General features: G+C 42.6%; 1 long non-coding RNA gene across 1 annotated transcript; it reads left to right on the top strand.

The window, feature by feature from the left end:
* Positions 1-11,041: 11,041 nt before the first annotated feature.
* LOC309326138 lies at positions 11,042-18,943 on the top strand. Its single transcript, XR_014150193.1, has 3 exons — positions 11,042-11,534; positions 16,273-16,367; positions 18,614-18,943. It is a non-coding gene; the product is annotated as an uncharacterized lncRNA (long non-coding RNA).
* Positions 18,944-22,785: the final 3,842 nt, after the last annotated feature.

Below are 22,785 nucleotides of genomic sequence, written 5' to 3' on the forward strand. Positions count from 1 at the left end.
CACTGCCTTGCTGTGGTGAAGGGGCTTGAATAACTCAGAGAAGCTATGAACTATGCCAAGCAGGGCACCCAAGATGAACAGGTCATAGTGGAGAGTTTTGACCAAACGTGATCCACCTGGAGGAGGAACCGGCAAGCCACTCCAGTATCCCTGCCAAGAAAACTCCATGGACAAAGACAACAGGCATAAAATTGTTATGACGCTGGAAGATGAGCCCCTCAGGTTGGAAAGCGTCCAACATGCTACTGAGGAAGAGCGGAGGACAAGTAACTTATATGCAGAATTCATCATGTGAAAGGCTGGGCTGAATGAATCCCTAGCCGGAATTAAGATTGCCTGAAGAAATATCAACAACCTCGGATATGCAGGTGACACAACCTTAATGGCAGAAAGTGAGGAGGAATTAAAGAACCTCCTGGCAAATAGAAGGGGAAGAAATGGAGGCAGTGAGAGATTATACTTTCTTGGGCTCCATGATCACTGCAGATGGTGACAGCAGCCACGAAATTAAAAGACGCCTGCTTCTTGGGAGAAAAGCAATGACAAACCTAGACAGCATCTTAAAAAGTAGAGACATCACCTTGCCAACAAAGGTCCGTATAGTAAAAGCTATGGTTTTCCCAGTAGTGATGTATGGAAGTGAGAGCTGAACCATAAAGAAGGCTGATTGCCGAAGAATTGATGCTTTTGAATTCTGGTGCTGGAGGAGACTCTTGAGAGTCCCATGGACTGCAAGAAGATCAAACCTATCCATTCTGAAGGAAATCAGCCCTGAGTGCTCACTGGAAGGACAGATTGTGAAGCTGAGGCTCCAATACTTTGGCCACCTCATGAGAAGAGAAGACTCCCTGGAAAAGACCCTGATGTTGGGAAAGATTGAGGGCACAAGGAGAAGGGGACAACAGAGGACGAGATGGTTGGACAGTGTTGTCAAAGCTACCAGCATAAGTTTGACCAAACTGAGGGAGGCAGTGGAAGACAGGAGTGCCTGGCATGCTCTGGTCCATGGGGTCACGAAGAGTCGGACACGACTAAACTGTGGGATGTAAACACAGGAGCAGTCAATGACAACATTCCTAGAGTGTACATGTTAGAACATGGGGAGGGATGTCTGTCCAGCAAGCAGGTAAACTTCCTGGGGACGGACTTCCTCCGCATGTGACCAGAGGTGGGTGTGGCCTCACCTGTGCAGGTAATGATAAAAGCACAGGGCAGGCAGCCACTCTCTCTCTTGCCTCTTGCCTCTTGCCTCTCTCTCTGCCATCTTCCTTCGATGAGGAAACTTCTGAAGGAGCAACATGCCCTCTTGGCTCCCAGCCAAGAGAGGACAGTACTATCTTGCTACAAGATAGATTCTAACTGCATGTAACCTTTTTAAGCCTGCCTACCTTCTGGGATCATATTGTGAACAGAACGTGAGTAAACTCTTTTATACTTTTATAAAGACTGTGTCGTGTCTTGTATTTTAAGAGGGAACAAAGGGGAAATTACCAGAGTAATTATTATAGAGGTTCTAGCGAACCTGTGCAAGCGTTACCGTTGCGAACTTAAAGGGGAATGTCTATAAACTCTGCTGATATTTTGGGAACTTGTTAGCACAAGTTGGATAAGGATATAATTAGTCAATATATCCTCTCCTGCACCCCAGAACATTCCCACAAAGGGTTATGGGCCCCAGTATTGCATATTTCTGCGTATTTTTGAAGGATTGCGTTGGATTGTGATTTTGAGTTGAGTAGTATTTTTCTGAGTTAACTTCCTGGTAAGCACATGGTCCTTTGTTCCATTGTGCAGTGGGGATTAAGCAACCCCCCCCCTTCCCTCAGAGTTCACAGTGACCCAAGGCAGTGAAGAATTGTTTTGTATTTTGAGATTTTTGAGATTTTGATTTTAAAATTTTGAGAAATTTTGAAGAATTTTCAAATTTTTGGATTTTAAGATGGCTAGAGCAGCTTTTGATAGTGATGCAAAGCTAGGAATGCCTGTGCTGAATGAACACAATTTCATGCACTGGAAGCAGCGCTTGATAGCATGTTTAGATTATAAGCACATTTTGGAAGCTTTAAACCCTCAACCTACGGGATCGTCTGAGGAAGCTTTAGCCAAGATAAGTGCTTGGAAACGCATGAACAGCGAAGCTAGACACATAATTTTGAGTGGACTTCGTGATGAGCAGCTATCATTAATAAATAGTACAGATGATGCATCTCAAATCTTAAGAGATATTGAGCGCGTGTATGGAGAATCTAGCATAAACTGCTTCAGAAACTTGGTGTGTAAATTAACCAGAGTGAGGATGAATTCAAAAGAGGAATTCACAGAGCACATCAACAAGTTTACTGAGATTATTCAAAGAATTGATTTGACTCCCAAAGCTTTTGATGAAGATACAAAGATAGCATTTTTGTTATCATCACTTGGACCACGCTTTAGCGCATTTGTAAGTTTGATGGATCATAGACAAGGTCTGACTTTTAAAGACTTGATTGGTTATTTAAAAGAAGAATGCAGAGATAGAGCTGAATCTCCAGTGAGAAATGCTAGAAGCAAGGACAGCAGTTATGCATCTAGGCAATGTACAAAGTCCAAAGAGATGCCTAAGAAAGTGATTTGTTTCAACTGTAACAAAGAAGGACACATTGCAAAGAATTGCAGGGCTCCTAAAGCCAAGAAACCCCACCCCTTTCAGCCAAAAGGAGAAAAGAAGGGGAAATGTGAATGCACATGGCTACTGCAAGAAAGGAATTTAACTGTCCAGAATCGTGAAAATAGACGTAATAAATGGATTTTAGATTCAGGTGCCAGTTCGCATTTTTCATATAAAAAGGACTATTTTAATGAGATTAATGAGATAAATGATGAAGAAGGATCTGAAATTGAGATTGCAGATGGCAACATTGTTAAAGCAAAAGGTACAGGTTCCATGAGTCTGAAATGCAATATAAACAATGAATGCATTGAGAACACAATCTCTAGAGTTTTGTATGTACCAGAGCTGAGCTGCAATTTAATCAGCGTGTCCACACTGGACAAGAAAGGTTTCCAGATCACATTTGGAAATGGAGTATGCAAGGTGACTAGAAATGGCAAAGTGTTTGCTCAAGCAGAGCTAATCAATGGTGTATATGAGCTTGATCTTTCAGAGAATCAGTCTGCAAAAGTGGCACATTCCAGCCAGAAGGATGAAGCAGATCTGGACCTATGGCACAGAAGGCTTGGACATAGAGACACCAACGTCATTCTGGATCTACAGAAAAGAGATCTTGTAAGAGGTTTGCAGGTAAAGCAGAGCAACAAAGCTCCAGCAAAGTGCATAAGCTGTATTACTGAGAAGGCTGTAAAACCTTCATTTCCACGTTGTGCAGAACAAAGAAGCAACAAAGTGCTTGACATAGTGCACACTGACATATGTGGACCCATGAGTGTTCCCTCACTGGGAAAGAATAGATATATTTTAATATTTCTGGATGACTTTTCAAGATTTTGTGTTGTGTATTTCCTCAAAGAGAAGAGTGAGACAGTGGACAAGCTCCAGGAATACATTGCCATGGTCAAGAACAAATTCCAGAGAGCTCCAGCTGTGTTAATGAGCGACAATGGAGGTGAGTACTGCTCAAATGAAATGCAGGCTCTCCTGGCCAAGGAAGGAATTGCACACGTAACCACAATTCCTTACACACCACAGCAGAATGCCATAGCTGAGAGAAAGTTTAGGTCCATTATGGACATGACAAGGTGCATGCTAAAGGATGCATGTTTGCCACAGAAGCTGTGGGCCGAAGGAGTGTACACATCGGTCTATTTGCAGAATAGACTGCCAACTAAAGGTGCAGAGCGCACACCATTTGAACTTTGGCATGGGAAAGCTCCCAATCTGTCGCACATACGTGTGTTTGGAAGTCCGTGTTACTTCCACGTGCCCAAGGAACACAGACACAAGCTTGACTCCAGGGCAAAAGCAGGTATCCTGGTGGGATACGCCTCTGGAGGCAAAGGATATAGAATTATGGACTTACAAACTGGTAAGACAAATGCATACCATGCGGTTTATGTTGATGAATATGGAAAGGTAGACACTAAGAACACTGTTGTGGATTCTTCAGATGAGTCAGAAAGGACTCAAGAATTTGTATATTTCCCTTTTGAGACCCCACAAAGTAATAATCTGCCTTCAAGTGTTACAGCGCCCCCTACAGGCGACGCACCAGAAGACGCAGAGGACCAGAACCCTGGCGGCACCAGAGACGAAGATGAGGACTCAGATGGGGACATGCCTGCGTTGGAGGAGGATGAGGAAGCTGATGCGGTCGCAGAACCAGAGGTCAGGCGCTCGTCCAGAACCAACAAAGGTGTCCCACCATTACGGTTGTCCTACTTTGCAGGGTCGGCGTTTCCACAGGAACCTTCCACTTGGGAAGAGATACAGGAGATGCCAGCTGCAGAAGCCAGTCTCTGGAGGAAGGCCGCACAGGAGGAGATGGATGCACTGCATCAGAACAAGACCTGGACACTCACTGAGCTGCCTCCCGGTAAGAAGGCCATTGGCAGTAAATGGGTTTTCAAGGTTAAGAAGGGGTCAGAAGGAGAAGTGCAGCGCTACAAAGCTAGACTTGTAACACAGGGATTTTCACAGCGTTTTGGTGAAGACTATGATGAAGTTTTTGCACCAACCGTGAGGTACAGCAGCGTAAGAATGCTTTTAAGCATTGCAGCCTCCAAGAAAATGAGAGTGAAACACATAGACATTGCTACCGCTTTTCTACACGGGCAGATTTCTGAAGAAATCTATATGAAACAGCCCAAAGGTTTTGTGAAACCACATGAGGCACATTTAGTGTGCAAACTCCAGAAAGGACTTTACGGACTTAAACAGGCTGCTAGAGCCTGGAACCAGAAGTTGCATAAAATGCTGACGCAACTTGGGTACAAGCAAGGCGACGCTGACAAGTGCTTGTACAGTAAGTCAAATAATGGACAATTCTCATATATCTTAGCATTTGTTGATGACCTGATTATTGCCACAGCAAGTGAGAAAGACTATACACAGATAATAAAACACCTTAGCAAAGAGGTGGAGGTCAAGGAGCTAGGAGATGTCCAGTACTACCTCGGGATCCAGGTGGAAAGAGAAGAGGACGGCTCATTTCTTCTCAGCCAAAGACAGAAGATCCACGAGCTGATTGAGCACATGCAGATGCAAGACGCACATCCAGTTGCTACACCGATGGCTACTGACTTCCTGAAGAATCAGCAGGATTCGAAGCAGTTGCCAGACAACAATGACTACAGGTCGGCGATTGGTAAACTTTTGTATTTAGTTACCACATGTAGACCTGACTTAGCAAATGCTGTGGGGATTCTTAGCAGAAAAGTGAATTCTCCCACTGAGCATGATTGGGCAGGTGTAAAGAGGGTGGTGCGATATTTGAAGGGTACCATGAATTGTAAATTAAGGTTACCAGCCGTCAGAGACCCTAAGTTGGTTGGGTATACTGATGCGGATTGGGCTGGGGATAATGCTGATTATAAATCAACAAGTGGTCATGTTTTCATGTTTGGTGATGGACCTGTTTCATGGGGCAGTTATAAACAGAGCTGTGTAGCATTATCTTCCACAGAATCAGAATACGTTGCAGCAACAGAAGCCTGCAGAGAGATCGCCTGGCTTGATCAACTCATAAAGGACTTTGGGTTGGTGAGAAAAGGGCCTGTCAGCTTGCTAGAGGACAATCAAAGTTGCCTGAAGCTGACGCAGAGTGAGAAGTTCCTGGCCAGAACAAAACACATTGGGGTTAAATACCACTACATACGCCAGATGATCCAGGATGGACTTGTGGAACTATCCTACTGCAGCACCCAAGAGATGACTGCTGACATCCTGACGAAACCCCTACCAAGAGAGAGTTTCCAGAATCTACGTGTCAAGCTGGGACTCTGGGTGGTTGAATAAAGTTGTTTATGTTTTGTGTATGTTGTATTGCCTGAGAAGGGGTATGTGGGATGTAAACACAGGAGCAGTCAATGACAACATTCCTAGAGTGTACATGTTAGAACATGGGGAGGGATGTCTGTCCAGCAAGCAGGTAAACTTCCTGGGGACGGACTTCCTCCGCATGTGACCAGAGGTGGGTGTGGCCTCACCTGTGCAGGTAATGATAAAAGCACAGGGCAGGCAGCCACTCTCTCTCTTGCCTCTTGCCTCTTGCCTCTCTCTCTGCCATCTTCCTTCGATGAGGAAACTTCTGAAGGAGCAACATGCCCTCTTGGCTCCCAGCCAAGAGAGGACAGTACTATCTTGCTACAAGATAGATTCTAACTGCATGTAACCTTTTTAAGCCTGCCTACCTTCTGGGATCATATTGTGAACAGAACGTGAGTAAACTCTTTTATACTTTTATAAAGACTGTGTCGTGTCTTGTATTTTAAGAGGGAACAAAGGGGAAATTACCAGAGTAATTATTATAGAGGTTCTAGCGAACCTGTGCAAGCGTTACCGTTGCGAACTTAAAGGGGAATGTCTATAAACTCTGCTGATATTTTGGGAACTTGTTAGCACAAGTTGGATAAGGATATAATTAGTCAATATATCCTCTCCTGCACCCCAGAACATTCCCACATAAACGACTAAACAGCACCTCTCTCTTTTATATGCTGTGGCTTCAAGAGACGTAGAAACATTGGTGAAATGTTCAGTAGACATGTGCATGAAGTTTTCAGCTTTCAAGATTACTAACTAAATACCACATAATGTACCATTTTGCTTTGTCTTTGAAGCAAGCCTACATTGAATGAGATCCTATGAGTGTTTGTGGGATTACAATGCGCTAGACCACCATCTTCTGAAATTTACATAAATATATAGCTACACACACACACACACACACACACACACACACACTGCAGGATGGGGTGCAAGGAAAGGCTAGACCACAAAGAAATTATGAAACCAAATCTGTAGCAAACTAGGAGGGGCTCAAGAGTGCATGAAAGCTGAACAAACAGGCACACCCTCTCAAATTACGGTACATCTCTAGTGCTGAATCATTAGAATCCATTCCCCTTTCATGGTAATCAATGCCATCCAGACTGATGCCAAAGCATTGCTGCCCTCTAGCCTTTTATGAACAAATCTGAACATTACAAGCAACCCACGTTTGTTGAATGGCATTGAAAGTATCCCAATTAACGAAACTGGCCAGTTGGTTTTCCTCATCCCCCCCCCCCCGGGCATGGCTAATGCAACTGTAACTGCCAAACATTTCATGCCTATTGGTTTTGTACAAAATTAGCACTGTAGGTTTTAATTGTGGTTTTGGACGTTTCATGCCTGTTGATTTTACCAGCAATCAAGCCTATGCAATTTAATGTAACTCGTTACTAAGCATGGCAATAATCCTACGCGTTTTCTTTAATGGAGTTGCGACAGCTTCCCCTTTCAAAGGCTGCTCCCAGACTGACTGACTGGCAGACAGCTTCCTACATGGAAGTCATTTTGCCAGATTTACTTCATGGCCAACTGCATCCCACTGTGTCGCACCAGCTAAGCATGACATGGCTGGCTGTACCCTTGGAAGGGAAGTGAGGGTGAATGATCTAGAAGAACGTGGAGAGCCCTTCAGTCAGCTGACATCGTTCAGCATCTGAAGGAAAAGGGGGGTTTCCTTATAATTCAGTGATGCAGGATATTTTTAAAAAACAGAATAGGCCCTAAATATGACAGGCTGTTCATTTTAACATGTCGCAGGCCAGAAGGCTCCCTGAGGTTTATCAGGTAATCTTTTCAAAACCCTGCTACTTTATAATAATTTATAATAAAAAATAATTCTGGGCGGCTCCCAACAGAATATTAAAAACACAATAAAACATCAAACATTAAAAGCTTCCCTAAACAGGGCTGCCTTCAGGTGTCTTCTAAAAGTCTGGTAGTTGTTGTTCACTTTGACATCTGGTGGGAGGGCGTTCCACAGGGTGGGTGCCACTGCAGAGAAGGCCCTCTGCCTGGTTCCCTGTAGCTTCACTTCTCGCAATGAGGGAATCGCCAGAAGGCCCTCAGCTCTGGATCTCAGTGTCCGGGCTGAACGATGGGGGTGGAGACGCTCCTTCAGGTATACTGGGCCAAGGCCATTTAGGGCTTTAAAGGTCAGCATCAACACTTTGAATTGTGCTCGGAAATGTACTGGGAGCCAATGTGGGGGTTTCAGGACCAGTGTTATATGGCTTATTGGCAGAATCATTGGCACTTACACTGTATTACAATTGGAATAATTGTTCTCTATAGCTTTATTACAACGGACATCCCTCCTCTTCGATCCAAGCATCTAAAATTAAATGGAATATTAAGCAGTAACACCACCGTCCTATGCCTGTTTACACATAAGCAAGCCCCAGTCCACTGCATTTTATGGGGTTTACTTCTTAGAAAGTGTGCTCAGGACTGTGTCCCAGTGGTGTAGCATGGTTTGCTATGGCCCAAGGTGGGTGGGGGCCCGGGGTGGGGGCAGGGTACAGAGGGTACACCAGACCCAAGTGGGGCCACACTGTGCCACCTGCCCACTCACATGTGCAGGCAGGAACCTGGCCAGCCAGCACAGTCCCTGGGTTATCCCAGCCTCCCAAAGTGGCTTGAGGCTGGCAGGGTGGCATGAGAAAGATGCAACAGCCATGCACCCTTTGATCCTAGCCTTGCAGACTTATCCCAGCCTTGCAATCCCAGCCTTGCAAACTGGATTGGACTTCATTGTATGCTGCCCAGAGACTATGGCATGTTGTGGTATATAATTTGTTGAAAAAAATAAAGGAAATAAAGATGTCTAGAATGGGACTATTCAGTCTGCCTCCCAAGTTCTTACAATTATGTCTGAATTATCTCTTATTATAGCTGTGTTCCATAAAGGGACGGCATGTCTTTACTTTAGAAATGCTTTGTCTCTAATATTTAGAAACCTCCATGTTTGATTCTGCACTGTTCCAAGGCTAGAACTTGGCTCATTTCTGCCAAGAAATTGCAGCCATGATTTAGGACACCAGTCTGTTGCCATGGCAATCATTGTGTCATTACGGTTTTAGTGGAACAGACCCTCTGCAGGTAATAAAAATGAAGAAAATGGGCTGGGAAATAGAAATGCCTTGTTTTTGAATGATAAGTGATCATGAAGGAAAAATGACAAGAAAAAGCCATGGAAAAATGCATAGGATCTGATGGGAAAACACTACAAAGGAATTCGTGCTTCATAAAACAGATTAATGCTTTTAGCCACATTAGCAGCATTTGGTTGCTGTTTTCCACACTCCAGGTTAGGATATACTGTGAAATTCTAATACATGGGGGGAGAGAGGGGGGGGGGATTCCTTACAGTGAATTATAATTTTGGCCAGTTGTCAAGAGGCAACTAATTGTGAATCAGGAAGATGAGGATTCACAATATTATCCAGAATGGCCAATAAATGAGTATTGGGCTTGGGTGAGATGGCAAAGTTAGCATGCTTAATTAGAGGAAAAATCATTGTCAACATTTATTCAGGACTGGAAACTTCTTATGCACTTTTTGCGTGAAAGAGAAAACGAACTTGTAACATTGGGATTTGGTTGGATTTTAATGATTGAATAGCTGTAGAGCAGAAAATCAGAAGTCTTTTTATCATTCTTTATCTTTCTTCAATCTCTTATCTCGCCTTTTCTTTTGCTTTCTCTATCTTTCAGTCTCTCTTTTTCTGTTCTTTGTTCTTTTTTAGATCAAGTAGCTGTTTTATTTCAGTTTATTATAAAAAATATACTTTGTAATGGGTATGGACTATTGTATATTTTTGAATAGGTATCAATAAATGAATTTCTAAAGAAGAAAATAAATAAGGGCAATAAATAAGGATACAAAGGTGCCCTTGGCTTGCCCCCCTAAATCACTCTCCCCCATACCTAGTGTCCAGTTGATGTTGCTGTGGACTACAGCTCCTGCCATCCTTTACAATTGACCAGGCAGGATGGGGGCTGATGGAATCAAAGTTCTGGAGGGTACCAGACTGGAGAAAGCTGCCCATTTTTATTTTTTTTGTGAAGGAATTCTCAGTGACAAAATTAAGGGAGTGGTGTATCATTGCAGCATACAGCAAATCTTAAGCAAATCAACCTGTGTTTGATGAGTAAAACAGGGTGTTTGTGATTAAAAAAAATTGTTTGAAAGAAAGTGCAGATCTTTTTTACAATTTGAGAATGCAAGATGCAAGACTTTCCCAATCTCATAAGTTTCTGGTCGCTTTTTTATTTTCTTGAGGTTTTTCAATATGTGTTAAATGTATTTTTCTTTACACACGCAACCTACCAGAGAAATTTTACAAATTGTATTGAACCCCTTTTGCCTTCCTGAGTTAACTTCTCATATATCTCACCAAGTGAGGAAAGCCTAAATTCACTTTTCGTTTTACTTTAGGTGATTCTCTATGATTCTGTGTTTCTGTAGTAATCCTACAGATGGCTGTCATGCTATACAGCTGAAGACAAGTTCCTAGGGAAGGAAGGATCAAGGTAACTCGACCTGTTATCCCCTCTTCCTCCTTTACTGCCTTTTTTCAGCAGAGTGCCTACAGCTGGAATAGCCCACTTGGTGCTGACCAGATTTGTAAACTGCAACTTCCATAATCCCTGGCTATGTCTTGTGACATGGAAAGAGTCTGTCACAAGGAGGAGAATGAAATGCCCCCATTTGTTAGCAGAAGCAACCTTGCGCTTCAAAGCCAAGTCTATGTTGATGCTGCCTTGTAAAATGAACATCAGCCTTTTTGTGTGTGTTGTTGTTGTTCTCAGATTACTGAAACAGATTTTTACAATTTCCCTCAAACGGATATGAAGGAACGAATCAACATCTGTAGAATGACGTGTGTCTGTATGAAATAAATAATATATGTCAAAATCCTTAAAAGGCTGCTCCTATCAGAACTGGCACCCTGTTTCCCTGGGAGACAGCTCAACCATTTATCTAAATTATCTTGGTAATATGACAGAGTGATTGCTCACTAATGGCCAGTAACAGTTTTCTTTGTCATTTTCCTAGTCATTACCTCCTCTGAATGAACTCCCGAATAAGCTTCTGGGACATCGTGACTGGAATATCAAGCGAGACTATTCCGATTCAAACTGCTGTACCTAGATATCTGGCCTTTCCTCTCTCACACCATTTTCATTTATGAAAAATAATACTCTTTTATTACAGAGCCCGATGAGTTTAGGAGATATTTTACTCTTAAACAGATTAGAAGCAATATTTATTTTTCACAGCTATCTTCTGTTTTGCTGCCGACACATAATACACAGTAGCTCCGCTCTCTGTGGCTGTTGACGGTATTTATTGGGGTTTCTCTGCCTAGATGGCTGCAATTTTTTCCTTTTGTTTCGTTTGGATGTTTAAGTCCATTTGCCCTTTTTGCCGGCTGTGGAGAATTGCTGATTACACAAGGCTGCCTGAATCTAATTTTCCCTGCTGAGTGTCTGAAAAACCTTTCGCTGAAAGCTGGCACGTGGGCAGCCTCCAACTTCTCAAAAGGTTAGTGATCTTCCAGATCTTCAGATCTGGCACATATTTTCCAAGGTTTATTTATATTGATTGATTTGACATATTTATAGGGCATCTTTCCGGCTTTCAAATCCTCTCAGGGTGGTTTCCAATATGTCAACAGTGGCAATAAAATGGCAACAAAGCTATTTGGGTCTCATTTTATGATTTCAAGACTTGGAAGTGCCCCCATGTTTGTTGATTTTTAAAGGTGCAACTGTATTTCATATCTGAATAATAAATTTGGCCCAAATTACCTTAAGGACTGTTTGATCTCTTCTGCTGCACCTCATAATCCGGAGTTGACAGTAACATTAAAGCACTTTTGTTCATCTGCAAATATGGAAATTGACACACAGTCCATTCTGACAGAGATGGGGAATTTGAAGTGAACTCTGGATAAGAAGCGGATTAAGTGTACAGTGGCACCTCAGGTTAAGTACTTAATTCGTTCTGGAGGTCCATTCTTAACCTGAAACTGTCCTTAACCTGAAGCACCACTTTAGCTAATGGGGCCTCCTGCTGCCGCTGCGCTGCCGGAGCACGATTTCTGTTCTCATCCTGAAGCAAAGTTCTTAACCTGAAGCACTATTTCTGGGTTAGCGGAGTCTGTAACCTGAAGCGTATGTAACCTGAAGCGTATGTAACCCGAGGTACCACTGCACTCTCCATACAGATTCACCCTTATTAATAACCATTCCGAAGGGGTCCTAGTCTATTGCACACTTAACTTCTTGATTAATCCCACTCTGACGCCATGGACCTCAAATTTAATATTGCAACGATCCAGTTCTCATATCATGCCTGTTTTGTGTGTCTCGGTCTTTCAGAAAGAGAGAGAGATGCTTTCATCTTGGCATAGTGCATAGTTCCGCAAAAGTTCTGGTTTGTTGTTGCCTGTCACTTCTGCTCAAAGTAAAACTTTAGTTAAAAGTGTGGAGGAGAATAGCGCATCATTAGGGTTGTGCACCAACGACAACATTCAGCTTGGACCCCACAGTTTGCTGCTCTGGAAAATAGCCTGTTTTGGCCTGAAGAGCTGTGGAAGCTGCCTGATACGGCTCACATCTGAATCTCAATTCATAAAAAAATGAAGTTTTGCACTTTCAGCAAGTTCTATTATGGAGAAATTAAACATAGCTATACTGTTTGTTCTTTTGGACAAATTTTGATTAAATCCTCCTGACTGGATACAGCCTGCTAAATTAAGAACAAATGTGTGTGCTGGGCATCTTGGAAGTTTTATTTTTATTTTTTAAATGAAACTTCTATACTGTTGTGTGTGCGGGGTGTTGTTTTTTTTTGCAAAAGTGGATGAAATTTGCAGGTTTGTTAGCTCTGAGCCTCCATGATGGGGGCTTGCGGCTTGGCAGGGTTGGCAAGCAAGGGGCTGCAACCCCTAGCATTTAAAATTGTTGTAAACCTGCCCTAGGACCTTAGGATGAAGGGTGGAAGATAATTTCTTTAAAATGTTAATACTACTACTATTAAGTACTATTCACCTTATTTATATGATTTTTTTTAAAAAAAATTAAATCTGTTTTTAAATATTGTGTTTAATGTTGCAACTCAACTTGGGACCTTGGGGTAAAGGACAGGCAATTAATTACTAATAATATAGGGTAGGACGGGAATGCTCATCTGACCTTCGGCCACCAGCACTGCCACGTTTACAGGGAGGGGGAGGGGAGTGGTGGCAGGAAGGTCAGTGTAGGGCAGCTGCATTGGCAGAGTCAATCCAGTGTGCCTGCCAGTGCACTTACACCATGCTGACCTCACCTGTCTCCTCTCCTTCCTCATAAGTGCAATGTCTTCAGTGACAGGACATAAAGTAAGTGCCGCAGCGCTCCACATGGACCACTACTGGTGTTGTCTACAGGGACTGGTGGAGACTCTCTAGAGTTCTAGTCAAGAGTCTCACCCAGCCTTCCTGGAGATGCTAGAGATATAACTTGGGACCTTCTGCCTGCAAGGCAGGTGTTCTGCAACTGAGCTATGGCCCTTCTGAACAGTGAACTGCCCACCAGCTTCTCCAGTTCCTCGAGTGCCATGTTTATAGGGTCAGTTATTCAATGATGAATAACTAGGGCAAGCAGGGTGTTCCCTTTCTTTTGGTTCTCGGAACTGCCTGCTACTGAAGTTATTTAAGGAGCCCCTCACAGCGACTGCCATCTGGATTGTAGCCACATTCCCTGTTGTCTATGATCTGGGACTAATTCATCTTCCTGAGAGTGTTGTATTAAGGGAGAGCAACTGCTACTGCGGCCAAGTCTTTGCCTACTCCCTCCCCTTTGTTAAAAAAAAAGCCTAATTTGCAAGTAAAACAAGTTTTAAAACGACACCGGCCTGCCAAAAGAGCGACAGCCGAGCCATAGATAAGTATCTCATCAGTGCTGTAGGCTGCTTGACCTGAGTTCAAACGTTTCAGAGGAAAACATAAACATTGCCACAAATGGGCAATAAATATGTCAACAGGCCCTGCTAAAAACTAGCGACAAGGCCCCATTGCTGATAAAGGTTTCCCCCTGTCCCTCCCAAATATATGACATTTGGCCTTTTCAGTGCATGTGAAGATAAAACGAGAGCTATGTCTAGCTGAGTTTTGGAGAGAGAGAGGAGGAACACAGAAATATGAGTATCTGATAGGACGGTTGACCCCTGCCAGCGACTCCAGTCTCTGGAAATTTAACAGCATGCATTAAATGTTGTGTAGGTGGCCATAGAGGAGCTCCTTTTGTGCAAGCTGTTCACCATGCGGTTTCAGCCAGTCAAATTGAGAATGAGTACCCCAGTTGAAGGCAGCAAATGGACTGGCAAAATGGCTCCACTTCACTGTGTTCTTATAGAGCTTTGCATGGGGTGGGGGTAGGGGTGGGGGTGGGGTGGGGAGAAGAGTGTCCTATTGAATGGACTTTTCAAAGAAGCCATTGACTAACATGGCCCTTGGCACCTGATACACACACACACTCACACTCACACACACACACAGTGCTTTTGGGGTAAAAAAAATGGGGTGCTAGTACTCATCAATAATCTATTTCATCATTAATCTATTGATAAAAGTGCTGTGGGGGCCAGCACAAAACGGCTGCCATGTTGTTTCGTTGGCACCTGTCTGTCTCAGGAGACAATGGAGGAGTGCTCCTTGGGGGCGAAGTCAAACTGTTGGCAGGTTGTTGCAGCAGCTGCTGTGGCTGTAGAGGCCATTATGGGAGAGACATGTTCTCTTGCAGCTGGGACAGATGAAGGCATTTGGTTGTGCTGCTGCAGATGCACCAGGGCGTTTCTTCTCTCTGCGCTCCTCCTCCTCTGGTCACCGCCAGCAAGAAAAAAAAAGATGTTGGTACTCTGTATGGGTGAGTATAGTCACAGAAAAGCCATCTATTTATCCAGGGGTGCCAACTTGGACTGGGGGCCCAAGTATGCCATGCCCTGTATAACTGATCATATGAGGTGGTGCATGGACAATTTGAATGGCAATGCCCATCAACTTGCCCCCCCCATGTTTTATTGGGGGGGATTGAAGACCTCTTGCCCCCTAAGAGTTGGTTTCTATCTATCATCTATATCTATCTACCTATCTATCTATCTATCTATCTATCTATCTATCTATCTAATCTATCATCTATCATCTATCTATCTCTATCTATCTATCTATCTATCTGTCGATCTATCTATCATCTATCTATCTATCTATCTATCTATCTATCTAATCTATCATCTATCATCTATCATCTATCTATATCTATCTATCTATCTATCTATCTATCTATCATCTATCTATCTATCATCTATCTATCTATCTATCTATCATCTATCTATCTATCTATCTCTATCTATCTATCATCTATCTATCTATCTATCTATCTTCATCTATCTATCTATCTATCTATCTATCTATCTATCTATCTATCTTCATCTATCTATCTATCTATCATCTATCTATCTATCTATCTATCTATCTATCTATCTATCTATCTTCATCTATCTATCTATCTATCTATCATCTATCTATCTATCTATCATCTATCTATCTATCTATCTATCTTCATCTATCTATCTATCTATCTATCTATCTATCTATCTATCTATCATCTATCTATCTATCTATCTATCTATCTATCATCATCTCTCTATCTCTATCTATCTATCTATCTATCTATCTATCTATCATCTATCTATCTATCTATCTATCTATCTATCTATCTATCATCTATCATCTATCTATCATCTCTATCTATCTATCTATCTATCTATCTATCTATCATCTATCTATCTATCTATCTATCTATCTATCTATCTATCATCTATCATCTATCTATCATCTCTATCTATCATCATCTATCTATCTATCTATCTATCTATCTATCTATCTATCTATCTATCATCTATCTCTATCTATCTATCTATCATCTATCTATCTATCTATCTATCTATCTATCTATCTATCTATCTATCTATCTATCTATCTATCATCTATCTATCATCTCTATCTATCTATCTATCTATCTATCTATCTATCTATCTATCTCTATCATCTATCTATCTATCTATCTATCTATCTATCTATCTATCTATCTAATCTATCCTCCACAAATTTGCCCAATCTTCTTTTAAAGCCATCCAACCTATACCTGAGAAATATCATCAACTGCCATCCAAAGCATTGCTAGCAAAATTAAACTACAATATCATTACTAATTAGTATTTTTCTTGTGCTACATTTTAGGAAACAGTCCAGAATTCCACAGCCAAGCCTATTTGAATTCAGAGGGCATATGATTTACAGAGGCATCTTAATCCCTCTGTAAGCATCAAAGAATGGTAAGAAAGAAACAGAATGCCTTTGACTATGCTTGACAGAAATAATGTGACCATCAGTCAGAGACAGACATTTTTAGGATGATGTATTTGCATAACATGCAATGTTACATCCTGGGCTGTGTCAGCTAATGCCTGTAAACATATCACAGTTTCTCACTATTGGCGGTGGGGGGGGGGACTCCTTTTGGTGTCGTTGCAAGAATTAATCACAAATTCAGACTGCCATATCCAGTCTGTTTTTGTTTTGTTTTGATTTGATTTAAGGAAAATTCTACAAATGTTTACTGCTGAGGGCTGTAACCTTCCAGTGCAGTCCTATACTCGGAAATAAGCCCTACTGAATCCAGTGGGGCTTACACCAAGGTAAATGAGCATAGAATTGGTCCCTCATTCACTTGCAAATCCTAAACAAATTTGTTCCTGTCTTTTGGGCAGTGGGAGGAGTGCATTTCAGACTTCCACTTGCATTGGCTGACTACCAGTTCAGTCGTACGCGGTGCATGAGCTTCTAGGTTAATAACACACCACCTTCCCTTCAGCTCCAGTTGCCTAATCAGCCTGAAAATGGAGTCCTTGAATAACCTGCGGCAATGCTCACAACGGCCCATTGTTCCTGTCAGCAGCCTGGCAGTTTCATAAAGCAAGCAAAATTCCAGGATGAAAGCACCAATGTCACATGGAAGCCGAGCCTTCTAATTACAGATGTGTGTGGGCCTGCTCAGTCTACCCAGCAGTGACAGAAAATAATACTCTGCACATGTTCAGAGTCACTCTTTGCTGTAACTTCACATGATAAAAATCTCATTCAGAATAATTTCTGATCTTACTCAAAGGATATATAATGGACTTCCTGTTCAGTAACCAGCACAGAGGGGTTAATGCCATAGAGTAAGCTGTCCTGCCAGGCTTAGCCAGGTCACTCCCCTTCACCTTGGGAGCAAAGTAATCAAGCCTATTGTTCTACTACAGTCTATCTGAAGAAGCTCAACCTGTGAGGTCTGAGCTGGTTGCCCCAAGTTCAGACCACATTTCTCTAACAAACTTTGCTTTGCTTCTATTGGGCTAGGGCTGATTTACAAGAGAAGATACCAGTGTGGAGAGATGAGTTATTCTAGCTTGTACTTCAAGAGGCAGAGGGCTGCTGATTTCCTTAGGGGTGTTTTGCTCCCATTTTACCCCTCTGCTTTCCACTAACTCTTCTGTTTCATTAGACTTGGCTTCCAGCCATTTTGAACATGTAATCAGAAAGAAATGCTCATAGACCCACAGAATTGTAGAGTTGGAATGGACTCTGAGGATCATCTAGTCCAACCCCCTGCAATGCAGGAATCTCAGCTAAAGCATCCATGACAAATGTGGTCATCCAACCTCTGCTTAAAAACCTCCAAGGAAGGAGAGTCCATCACCTTCCAAGGGAGTCCATTTCACTGTCACTGTTGCCTCCTCCAGAGCAAGAGAAAACAAACTTGCTCCATCTTCCATGTGACAGCCCTTTAGATATTTGAAGATGGCTATCATATCTCCTCTAAGTCTGCTCTCAATCTGTCTCAGAGCCAGGGGATTAGTGGTCAGACAGAGATGAGTCGTCGGAGGGAGAAGAGGGAACAGACTGAGAGAAGGAGATGTTGGAAGCTGAAGAGGCAACAGGGTTTAGTGAGCAGGAGGAGGCTGTGACAGAAAGCAGTTTGGAGGCAGGAGAGGAGGGGGGCCAGGGGACAGGGATGAGGCAGGTTGCTGAATAATCCAGGGAGTCTCCCCCTCCTGCTGCAACCAGCTCTCCTCCCCTGTGGTCTCCCAAAACACTCAGAGAAATGAAGAGGTTGGAGCAACGAGAGATAAGGCAATGGAGTCACAGGCTGCTGGTAAAGGAATTGGGGGAGGAGCCTTAGAGTGCGGTTGGAAGGCAGGGACTTTCAGTATGGAAAGACCTACTGGGAAGAATTTCTGTGATCACTAGGCCTGCACTGTTTTGTTTCTTTGAATAATGATTTCACTTCACTGACGCCAGTGCTTTTTATTGCTGGTCTACTCCTGACATCGGCTCCTGACATCTGCTAAGATCATCTTGAATCCCAATTCTGTCTTCAGTGGCATGGGCTACCCCTCCCGGGTTGGTGTCATCTGCAAGTCTGATGAGGATTCCCTCAATTCCTTCATGTAAGTGATTTATAAAGATGTTGGACAGCAACAGGCCCAGGACAGAATCCTGTGGCAACCCATTTGTCTTTTTTCTTTCTTTCTCCCAGAGTGATGAGGAACCATTAGTGAACATTCTTTGGGTTTGGTCAGTCAACCAGCTACAAATCAACCTAACCATTACCTGCATTTTATCTTTACTGCTAAGGACAATGCACGACTGTAAGTAAAGTGTATTTTAAACTTACTTCACTGTGTAGTCTGTTTCTCTGAAGGACGGGTAACGGAGGCCAATTGCCTCAAGCAGCTGGAATGTATTAAAAGAAGGCTTAGAAGCCTATTCCTATGCATCACTAAATCTGCCTGATGGGGTTTAAACTCTGTTACTGGGGCTGTTTATGTGTAGGCCCTGAGTTTTTAAAAACAGGCACCAGCCATTTTTCTTTTGTTTGCTAACCCACACAAGTATGTCTGTAGAGGATTACATATAATTAATAAAGTCTCTTACCAGTACCCATCAATGTTAACATTCCCTTTTAAACCAAAAATGATGCAAAAATGTCTTCCCTTCACAAAATATACCCAGCACAATAAATAGAATCCTCTCCCAAAAATAAATGACGTTGGCTGTGTCATCTATGTACTTCTGTATTTATTTTTCATTTACTGTACTTTCTTATCACCACAATCTTCTGCTTCAGCATATTTTTTTCCTCAGCAGGGGGAAAAAATCAATGTCAGAATCATTACCTCAACCGTCAGATGATGAAAGAAACCCTGTTCCAAGACAATTTAAAAAACCAATAGACCCAAGGATTCTTCTAAGAAGATATTGTTGGTTTTTGAACTATGAAGTTACAGCTTGTCTTGCTGTCTAATTCACCATACTAATTGCATTTGACCTTGAAATATGGGTGCTGGTAATTATTATATTTCTCAAGGACTATGAGAGACATCAGAACTGTTGTGATGTCAGCCAGTATATACTAATTGTCAGTGGTACCTTTTGGGATACTGGTGATTTAAATAAATAATGATAATGATAATGATAATGAGAGTCAATCCAAATCAGTGAGAGCTCCATCAGTAGAGCATGGGACACTTAATCTCAGGATCGGAGGTTTGAGCCCATGTTGGGCAAACAATTCCTGCATTGCAAGGGTTTGGACTGGATGACCATGGCGTCCCATCCAACTCTACAGTTCTATGATTCAATCCCTGGCAGCTAAAGAATTCCTGACAGATGGCCATCCAACCTCTGTTTAAGGAGAGTTTGCCACCTTCCCAAGTAGTCTTGTTCCATTGTTGAACAGTTCTTACCACCAGAAAATTATTCCTAATGTTTAACAGTATGCTTGGCTTCCATTGCTGGTTGCCCAAGGACTACAGAGCAGAATGGAAGCACGCTCTGCTTCTGCCACTAGCCAGGGCACCATGAGTAGCTAGAAGGTCACATCTATGGCCTCCCATAATGAACATCATCAAAAGGAGGAGGGAATGAGCAGCATGGACCCATTCACTGGCCAGAGGAGGGGGAATTCTGGGGAGCTTGCTCCCTCATCCACCAGAAGGAGCACTCTCTGCCAAATCAGGTCCTTCAGACTGCAGAACCAAAAGGAAACACAATGCTCTGGCCCCATCTATCTGCCAAGTGATTAAGGGCTGTTGGCCTGTGTGTGTACATATAAGCATGACTTTTGAGTATTCCCCCTGCTCCCGGCCTGCCAGTACTATTGCTGTCTATTGTAATCTGCCCTGAGAACAGGCCATTTGAAAGGTAGAGTGCAAGTCTTCAAAATAAATAAATGTTTAATTGCAACAACTAGGGGAATTTGGAGTCATTTTTTGAAACACCCGTTTCCTATCCTAAAAACCCGTTTGACGCAGCAGTGTGTTTATTTGTACTCAGGTGCATGTTTGACATGCTCAGTAAGGAAAGCAGACCATGTCAATTTGGAAACTGGAATGGCAGATGCGGCTTAATCATTCAAACGATTCCCTTACAGCTGCTGCTGCTGCTCCTGATGTTGTTTCTCTCTCTCATCAAATTTTCAATCTAATGCCAAATAAAATGTTTCCAAGACTCAACCATTAGGCTATAGGGGAGCACTGGAGTTTCCTGCCTATGAGATTGCTATGAGGTTGTAGGCCTGAGGCCTGAGGCCCTTCTAATTCCCGGAAATAATAATAATAATAATAATAATAATAATAATAATAATAATAATACATTTATTATTTATACCCCACCCCACTCTGGGTGGCTTCCAACAGAATATTAAAATACAATCGTCTATTAAACATTAAAAGCTTCCCTAAACAGGGCTGCCTTCAGATGTCTTATAAAAGTCTGGTAGTTGCCCTCTGCCTGGTTCCCTGTAACTTGGCTTCTCGCAGCAAGGGAACCACCAGAAGGCACTCGGCACTGAACCTCGGTGTCCGGGCTGAACAATGGGGGCGGAGATGCTCCTTCAGGTATACTGGACCGAGGCTGCTTAGGGCTTTAAAGGTCCAAGAAGGATCCAATTGCTGGAATAACCAGACAAATTTATTGGGAAATCTGTGTGAAGTTGGGGGTTAGGAGGAGCAGAGATCAGCTGTGATTCTTCTTTCACCATCCAGGATACACTTATAGCACCACTGGATGTCACTGTTGCACCATTCCTTGGAACCTGCTGTGTCAGGCTGCCAAGCACACAACCTGCTTTCTAGCTAAAGACCTAATTCTAGGCTTGCCACCTTCCCATTCTGCTGCGACTGTGCACTGACAACTCTTCATTAGCGGCTGGTGCTTTTTTCACACACCGCATTTGGGTATCTTTCCATTAGCTATCAGATAAAAGAGTGCCAAGGGATAGGCGCAGAATTTGATTCCTTTCCCATTTGAAAGGCTAACTTAACTATCAATAAGAGAATGGGTTGAGATTTATTTTTTTCAGAAAGATGAATAGTCATCATTTTAATCGTCCACTCATTTATTTACTTATCTGCGCACAATATATATTTATTTACATCTTTATACCCGTATAAAAATTCACTTTTTTAATAACTATGTTGTACATGAGTTTACATATATATCCCACATATATTTCACATATCAAACACATAGATTAACGTTTGTCATGTAAAGTATGCTGCATAATGAATATTCGTAAATAAAACAAAACAAAAACAAATCTGCACTATTTCGCTTCTAAACCCCCTCTTCTTTGCATTTCCAATCTCATTGTGAAGACAAAATCTGCTCCATTGCAACCTAAATAAGACCGGGGGGCGTTGTGCCCCCTGCAGCTGCCTTTCCCCTCGTATTTTATTTATTTTCTTTGAATCTTTTGCGCAATGAGTCATCATCGCCTCCCTTGTCCCCTCCACCCAAGGGTTTTCTTTTTAGCATCTCACTTTTTCTTTTAAAAATTGCTGCGCAATTAATTCTTCGGTTTCCGTACGAAACCAACAGGTGTAGAATGACTGACACGCCTCTGATAGGCTCCATCTGGTTGCAGCTGATAACGCAGCCCTAGAGGATGCTGGGTAATATCTCTGCACGCTTAAAAGGCAGTGGCCTAATCTATTTGCAAGGGGTGGAGGGAAGAAAGAAAAGAAAAGCGAGCCTGAGCTGAACAGCGGTGCAGAGACAACGCTTGTATAGGCACAGCAGGGGAGCTTTTAGAAAACCTCCTTTGAATGATGAGTCACTAAATATGTAGTCTTCTCTTTTTTTATTTCTTGGAAAAATAAAGGAGGATTGAAGAGGGAGCTATTCACTGAACACGACTATGGTCTTAATGCATACAGTAGACTAATGACAGCTCCCCCAACCCCAAGCCAGTATATTTTCTATACCAGCCTTTGCCAACCTGGTGCCCTCTAGACGTCATTGGGCACGGCTGGTGTTGGCTGGGACTGATGAGAGTTATATAGTTCAACATCTGGAGGGCACCAACTTGGCAAAGGCTGTGTATGCAATTTAATTCCTTGTCCCTAGAAAGGAAAATCCTAGCATTGATAGTAGGGTGCCTCAGCATGGTAGCACAGCCTGGATAGCTCAGTTGGCTAGAGTGTGGTGCTGATAATGCCAAGGTTGCAGGTTCAAACCCCGTATGGGGCAGCTACATATTCCCACATTGCAGGACTTTGGCCTAGATGATCCTCAGCTTGATGATTCTATGAAAATACAGGTATCTATTTATTTTATTTAATCCGCTTTCTTCCCAAAGGAACCCAGGACTGCAAACAGACGGATCAGGTTCCAAACCTCTGAACATAACTAGAACATAACTAGTAT

The sequence above is a fragment of the Podarcis erhardii genome (genome assembly GCF_964252035.2).
Source record: "Podarcis erhardii genome assembly, chromosome: 12".
In the NCBI taxonomy this organism is placed as follows: domain Eukaryota; kingdom Metazoa; phylum Chordata; class Lepidosauria; order Squamata; family Lacertidae; genus Podarcis; species Podarcis erhardii.